Below are 8,476 nucleotides of genomic sequence, written 5' to 3'. Positions count from 1 at the left end.
TTGATGGTGAAAGCTGAATAAAGGTTGAGCATAATGCTAACGAACCTTGACTCCGACACACACAAGTCCATCCTTCATATGTACAGAAAGACATAAAGGGGTCTACATTCAAAAGGTGACAGTTGTGGATCCAGGACAGCTGGAACAATCAAAGGTCCACAAGCCGGCCAGATGTGACAGACATGATGGATCGTGGATATGGAAGAGAGTTGCCAGGTCTTGACTATTTCAGTCCTCCATTGTTCAGCATTCAGTCATCACTAGCAGCCAGTCAACAGTCAGCCCAGTCCCCGTCGCCTCACAAAGGATAGGAGAGTTTATGGGAAAAACACAGAGCATGTGTTTCCTTTCTCTCTTGCTAACACACTGGGTGACAAAATTGATAGAACGGAGTAGTTATTTACATTTTTGTCATGTAGGCAGACGCTGTTATCCGGAGCGACTAGGTGGGACAACCACATATCACAGTAAATTTTCCTCAATAAAATAGCTATCACCAAAGTCAGAGATAGAAAGGGGGGGGATAAGAGACCAGAATGGAGTGTTCGGGTTATTCAGGGTTTGAGCATAGCCTGAATGTAGGGAGGGGCAGTTCCTCTTGCCGCTCCTTAGACAAGCACCATGGTCTTGCAATGGATGCGAGCTTCGACTGGAAGCCAGTGGAGTGTGCAAAGAAACAAGGTGACATGGGAGAACCTGGTAAGGTTGAAAACCAGGCAGGCTGCAGCGTTCTTGAATTGCAGGGGTTTGATGGCACAAGCGGCAAGCCCAGGCAACAGCGAATTGCAGTAGTCCAGACGGGCGATGACAAGTGCCTGGATTTGGACCTGTACCGCTTCCTGTGTGAGGTAGGGTTGTACTCTACGGATGTTGTAGAGCATGAACCTGCAGGAGTGAGTCACTGCTTTGATGTTTGCTGAGAATAACAGGGTGTTGTCCAAGGTTCTTTGCACTCTGGGAGGGCGACACTGTGGCGTTGTCAACCATGATGGAGAGTTCTTTGAGCAGGCAGGCCTTCCCTGGGAGGAAGAGCAGCTCCATCTTGTTGAGCTTGAGGTGGTGGGCCGACATCCAAGCTAAGATATCTGTTAGGCATAGCAATTATAGGAGAGACCATGTAAGGATATGACCGAGACAAGTGACTTGGTGTATAGAGAGAAGAGGGCCAAGAACCGAGCCCTGGGGGACAACAGTAGTGAGAGTGTGTGGTGCAGAAACATATCCTCTCCACATCACCTGGTAGGAGCAGCCTGGCAGGTAGGATGCAATCCAAGATTTTGCAGAGCCTGAGATGCCCAGAGGGTGGAGAGGAGTATCTGATGGTTCAAGGTGTTGAAGGCAGCGGATAGATCTAGGAGGATGAGAACAGAGGAGACAGAGTCAGCCTTGGCAGTGTGGAGAGCATCCGTGACACAGAAGAGCAGTCTGGGTCAAGATTGTTCTGAGGGAGATAATTAGAGAGTTGATCAGAGACAGCATGCTCAAGTATTTTGGAAAGAATATAAAGGGTTGCAGGTCTATAGTTTGACATCAGATGAGTCAAGTGTTGGATTCTTGAGGAGAGGCGCGACTCAGGCCATTTTGAAGTCGGAGGGGATGTGGTCAGGGATGAGTTGAGGGAAGTGAGGAATGGGAGAATGTCTCCACAGATGGGGAGAAAGCGGTCAAGACGCTGTCTAAGTGGGACCAGTGGACTCAATAGGCTGAGTGAATGAGTAGCAGATGTTGTCAACCTTCTTTTCAGTGGTTGACAGTCATCCACAGAGAGGGAGGAGGGAGGGGCTGGAGAATAAGGTAGAAAATAGTTTCCTAGAGTTAGAGGCTGAAGCTTGAAATTTAGAGCGATAGAAAGTGGCTTTAGCAGCAGATAGAGGAAGACAAGGTAGAGAGGAGGGAGTGAAAGGATTATAGATCCTCTGGAAGTTTAGTTTTTCTCAATTTTAGCTCAGCTGCCCGCAACCCTGTTCTGCAAGCTCACAATGAGTCAGCCACAGCAGGAGGGGAGGGCACAACCGGCCGGAAGGAAAGAGGACAGTGCGAGTCAAAGGATGCGGAAAGGGAGGAGAGTAGACCGCTGAATTAATATAGTCGCCACTGGACAATTTACATTGACCCCTCCCCTTTGTACACTGCTGCTACTCGCTGTGTATTATCTATGCATAGTCACTTCACTGCTACCTACATGTACAAATGACCTCAACTAACCTGTACCTCCGCACACTGACTCAGTACCGGTGCCCCCTGTATACAACCTCATTCTTATTTTAGTTGGTAAATATTTTCGCAACTCTTCTTGAACTGCACTGTTGGTTAAGGGCTTGTAAGTAAGCATTTCACGTTAAAGTCTACACTTGTTGTATTCGGCGCATATGACAAATAAAGTTTGATTTGAGTAGGGTCAAAGAGACAGAAGGATTTAGTAGAATAGAGAGATGATAGGATAGAAGAGGAGAGGGTAATGGAGAGAAAGCGAAGATTGCGATGGCACATGACCATCTGAGGAGTGGCTGAGGAAAGGGAGACAGAAAAGGAAACAAAGTGGTAATCAGAGACCTGGAGGGGGGTTGCAGTGAGATTAGTAGGGGAACAGCCTCTAGTAAAGATGAGGTCAAGCGTATTGCCTGCCTGGTGAGTGGGAGGGGACTGGGAAAGGATGAGGTCAAGCGTATTGCCTGCCTGGTGAGTGGGAGGGGACTGGGAAAGGATGAGGTCAAGCGTATTGCCTGCCTGGTGAGTGGGAGGGGACTGGGAAAGGATGAGGTCAAGCGTATTGCCTGCCTGGTGAGTGGGAGGGGAATGTGAAAGGAGGAGGTCAAGCGTATTGCCTGCCTGGTGAGTGGGAGGGGAATGTGAAAGGATGAGGTCAAGCGTATTGCCTGCCTGGTGAGTGGGAGGGGAATGTGAAAGGATGAGGTCAAGCATATTGCCTGCCTGGTGAATGGGAGGGGAATGTGAAAGGATGAGGTCAAGCGTATTGCCTGCCTGGTGAATGGGAGGGGAATGTCAAAGGATGAGGGCAAAAGAGGCAAGGAAGGGAACAGGATAGTTGGAAAGGAATTAATAGAAGGCAGACGTCGGGATGTTGAAGTCAGAAAGTACGAAGAGCAGTGAGCAATCGTCAGATAATTAGCTTATCAAGGTGTCAAACTCATTGAAGAATTATCCAAGGGCACCTGGTGGGCGATAGATGACAACAATGTTAAGCTTGAGTGGACAAGTGACAGCATGGAATTCAAATGAGAAGATGGACAGGTGAGTGAGGGAGAAAATAGGAAATCTCCAGTTAGGAGAAATTAGTAGAGCTGAACCATCATCACAACGAACAGATGCTCTTGGACTACGAGAGAAAACGTAGTCGGATGAAGACAGAGCAGCTGGAGAAGAAGTGTTCTCTGGGGTGATCCATGTCTCCGTCAGGGCCAAAAAGTCAAGGGACTGAAGGGCAGCATAGGCTGAGATGAACTCTGCGTTCATGACCGCAGAGCAGCAGTTCCAAACACTTCCAAAGACCCAGAATTCCACATGGGTTGTGTGCACAGGGTACACTAAATTAGAAGAGTTGCAGGCAAGAGGTGGGGAGAGTCTGTAAAGCCTACAGTCAGAGAAGCAAACAGATACAGAAGACACACGTAGTTGCCAAAGCTACAAAAGAGCAAATGAGATCATCAGAAAATAACTAGGTAAGATACTGAAGTGAGAGGGCTGGATGGAGCCTTCCTCGAAGAACTTGGCAGAACCGTCTTGTTTCGGCAACGGTCTTAGTTTTGCCGACAAGACCGCCACTGACACGACCGCCACTTACAGCTGCCGTTGCGAAACCAGGGAAGACTGAAGTACTAACACTAATTGCTATTTGCCTAGCAGAGGTGAAGAGCACACCAGACTGCACTAATTGCTGATTGCCTAGGAGAGGAGAAACCACTCCCCCTCCAGTACAGCCACTGATAACCAAAACAAGTCACAAATTGCCCTTCCCTTTAATCCTGGTTGATGTGTTAGCAAACATCTGCAAGTTATGAGCAGTCATCAGTTCACACACCAAGTAGGCTAATGGGAAGACAGGCAGCACTTGAAGTAGATGGCCCTAGCGAGCAAAAAGACAGCAGATGAAGACAAAAATCATACTTGTCACTCCTGGAGCTCAGGAGTCCTCTAGCTATAGAGTCACGCACAGTTGTCTGTTTTTGTAGCTAGGCTATACACCTAACAAATGATGCTTGGAATGCAGTCAATTCTGGCAGCAGATGGCTATTGAATAGGCAGTAAACTAAGGCATTCCTTATTGTTGTTCAAATCTAAAAGCCTTCATTGAAGTTGGCTTCCTGCAACAGTTTTCAGCAACACTTGCATTCAATATGTTGTGATCTTGAAAAAAAGAAGCAGACATAAATACCTCACCAAGGCTCCATGCCCTTCATATAAGCTTACAACCATTTATAGGTACAGTATTGGTAAAATCTGTCTGAACTAAATGTTGAAGCTGATTATATTGTTAATAAAAGGCACTGTTTAACCAATCCTTTCTCTCTGTTCTTCTCCGTCTCTCTCTCGTGATAATCAAGGAAGTGAATTTGGCAATGATAAATATAAAACAATGTTGTGTACTAAAGATGATGCAATTAAGCACATACAGTGCCTTGCGAAAGTATTCGGCCCCCTTGAACTTTGCGACCTTTTGCCACATTTCAGGCTTCAAACATAAAGATATAAAACTTTATTTTTTTGTGAAGACTCAACAACAAGTGGGACACAATCATGAAGTGGAACGACATTTATTGGATATTTCAAACTTTTTTAACAAATCAAAAACTGAAAATCTGGGCGTGCAAAATTATTCAGCCCCCTTAAGTTAATACTTTGTAGCGCCACCTTTTGCTGTGATTACAGCTGTAAGTCGCTTGGGGTATGTCTCTATCAGTTTTGCACATCGAGAGATTGACATTTTTTCCCATTCCTCCTTGCAAAACAGCTCGAGCTCAGTGAGGTTGGATGGAGAGCATTTGTGAACAGCAGTTTTCAGTTCTTTCCACAGATTCTCGATTGGATTCAGGTCTGGACTTTGACTTGGCCATTCTAACACCTGGATATGTTTATTTTTGAACCATTCCATTGTAGATTTTGCTTTATGTTTTGGATCATTGTCTTGTTGGAAGACAAATCTCCGTCCCAGTCTCAGGTCTTTTGCAGACTCCATCAGGTTTTCTTCCAGAATGGTCCTGTATTTGGCTCCATCCATCTTCCCATCAATTTTAACCATCTTCCCTGTCCGTGCTGAAGAAAAGCAGGCCCAAACCATGATGCTGCCACCACCATGTTTGACAGTGGGGATGGTGTGTTCAGCTGTGTTGCTTTTACGCCAAACATAACGTTTTGCATTGTTGCCAAAAAGTTCCATTTTGGTTTCATCTGACCAGAGCACCTTCTTCCACATGTTTGGTGTGTCTCCCAGGTGGCTTGTGGCAAACTTTAAACAACACTTTTTATGGATATCTTTAAGAAATGGCTTTCTTCTTGCCACTCTTCCATAAAGGCCAGATTTGTGCAATATACGACTGATTGTTGTCCTATGGACAGAGTCTCCCACCTCAGCTGTAGATCTCTGCAGTTCATCCAGAGTGATCATGGGCCTCTTGGCTGCATCTCTGATCAGTGTTCTCCTTGTATGAGCTGAAAGTTTAGAGGGACGGTCAGGTCTTGGTAGATTTGCAGTGGTCTGATACTCCTTCCATTTCAATATTATCGCTTGCACAGTGCTCCTTGGGATGTTTAAAGCTTGGGAATTTTTTTGTATCCAAATCCGGCTTTAAACTTCTTCACAACAGTATCTCGGACCTGCCTGGTGTGTTCCTTGTTCTTCATGATGCTCTCTGCGCTTTTAACGGACCTTTGAGACTATCACAGTGCAGGTGCATTTATACGGAGACTTGATTACACACAGGTGGATTGTATTTATCATCTTTAGTCATTTAGGTCAGCATTGGATCATTCAGAGATCCTCACTGAACTTCTGGAGAGAGTTTGCTGCACTGAAAGTAAAGGGGCTGAATAATTTTGCACGCCCAATTTTTCAGTTTTTGATTTGTTAAAAAAGTTTGAAATATCCAATAAATGTCGTTCCACTTCATGATTGTGTCCCACTTGTTGTTGATTCTTCACAAAAAAATAGAGTTTTATATCTTTATGTTTGAAGCCTGAAATGTGGCAAAAGGTCACAAAGTTCAAGGGGGCCGAATACTTTCGCAAGGCACTGTATGTACAATTAATTACAACCTTTACAAAAGGATTACCTGAACCACTAAGAGGTAGTTGCCGTGTTTGAATGCCACATTCTATGTCAAGGTTGTTAAGCTAACCTAACGTAGCAGGTGTAAAATAAATGCCTGCGCTGGGTTTCTTTCTGGGGAGGGGGGGGGGGGGGGGTTCTCTTCTGCACTGTTCAACCAATTCAGTAAATGTGGAGGAATTAAGATGAAGTGTCGCCTTGTTAATGTGCAAAAGTGGAGGTCACGTCACAGGCTCTCATTCTGTCTCCCCTAAACAGCCGGATGCATTCAGTTGGTAGCGACCCCTCTGAGGGTGCGGTTAAGCAAAGACAATCACAGGCTTAGAATATGAATCGCTTGCATTGCGGTGTGGATACTACAACTGCAATTACAAACACCTTGAAGTGAAATTTAAATGGTCTGTGTAACTTAACTGTATAAAATTAAAACCTTGGCCTTATGAGGAAGGAAACAGGATGTATAGATAGAAAGGTCTAGGCTTAGCAGAAACCATGGTGACAGACTGTAGGGCATTGGTGCCAGATCCCATTGGCCTTTGAGTAGAGAGGTCGTCAATCAGTGACATGTGACACTGGCCACATGTCAACCACAGATATTGTCTCTGCTCACCCAGCACGAAGTGGAGACTAATATGACCTAATGAGTGAGACAAATATAGAACATTCAGTGGACTAAAAGCTCTGGTTGTGACGCTGTATGAGGTAGTTATAAGGTAGGTCGGCCTTTCGGAACAAGGCATATAGTTAGACCCTTTTGAACATGGAATACCAGATGTATTTTCCTTAACGTTCTTATTGCAGTGGTCTTTGAATCTGTCTCAAAATGAACCTTTACGAGACTAATAAATGCACCATGCTCTACTCCTCAGTAGTTCTGGGAGCCAAAGCCTCTTCTGCTGACAGTTCTTTTCTGCTAACAAACTAAAATCTCTGCTTTCCCCTAAAACATCAGTGTTTTCACATGTAATTGAGGCTATACAGCCCTGGTTTTGTGACTTTGTAACATGGCCTTTTCCCTCTACTACATAGTGCCTCCTATTTATAGGCCTGGGCCAGTGGTGTGAGTGGTGTTTGCGTTACCTCAGACTCTAAATCTCTATTCCTCTCAGCCTGCTACTTCCCGTCTGACAGGAAGTGTGCATATGTGTGTGGAAGGAGGTCAGTGACCTTTAGGTCTGAGTGAGCGACTGATGTGTTGTCCGTGGCAACGTGATTTTGTGTTTCCAGGCTTATTGTTTCGGAGAGAGAAGTGGCCTGTGAACAGGTTTGTTGATTTCAACAGCCTCGCCTCCTTTTCCTTCAGTTCATCTTTCTTCCCCACCTCAAACCACCCTGAATCCATCTACATTTCGATCGACCCGGTACTCCCACTCTGGCACTGTGTGGGCAGCTGTAACAACAGCTCTGAGGAGAGGGAGTCATTGGGAGTACTCTACATCCTATCCCTTCACACAAGCGAGAAGGCAATCCAAATATTTTCAGACCAGTTTAGAACTTCTCCCCGAGCGCACAGTCAGCATTCATTCTAAGGCCTTTGGCTGTGTGTGTGGTAGGGTAACACCCCACCGTTGGGGTTAGAGTTTGTTTTACTTCAAGGCCACGGTCAATGGAAAGGCCACGGTGAATGGAAAGAGCATTCAGCTGGTTGCAACATCCTGTTGTGCTGGAAAACTCCACTCCACTAATGCTTTATTTGAATAATGCACCCCGAGGACAGAAGAATATACAGTGAAGATGTGTAACTCTATAAACTAGTTTTCTATCTTATTTTCTTCAATGTGGCAGCAGGTGCTTTTAGCCCCCTCAGACTTGGACAGACAGAATTATATGACAGGATATCTCCAGGCAAAACAGCACCGCCTTGATGACGTGTCTGTCTGCCTTCCTGCTGAACTGAAAAGAAGCATTCCTGTGGCTGTGACATCACTTCCTCTTGCCTCAGTTCAAGGTATGTGGCGTTGCCAGGGTATTCTAGACTTTCTGCCATGTTGTTTGGTGCCGGTGGGCTGTGTAACGGTATCCTATAGCACACGGATGTTTACCTAACTGACCCTATCCATCACAGGGTATAAACAGCTTGCGTGGCATGATGTGCCAAAGTCAATGGCAGTTAAATGACTTTATAAAACAATTAGAGGACATCAGATCAGAAGCATATCTACTGTATGTATGTAAACACATACTATGTCATGT

This window comes from Oncorhynchus clarkii, chromosome 1, assembly GCF_045791955.1.
Source record: "Oncorhynchus clarkii lewisi isolate Uvic-CL-2024 chromosome 1, UVic_Ocla_1.0, whole genome shotgun sequence".
Classification (NCBI taxonomy): domain Eukaryota; kingdom Metazoa; phylum Chordata; class Actinopteri; order Salmoniformes; family Salmonidae; genus Oncorhynchus; species Oncorhynchus clarkii.
Note: the sequence above shows the minus strand (reverse complement) of the source record.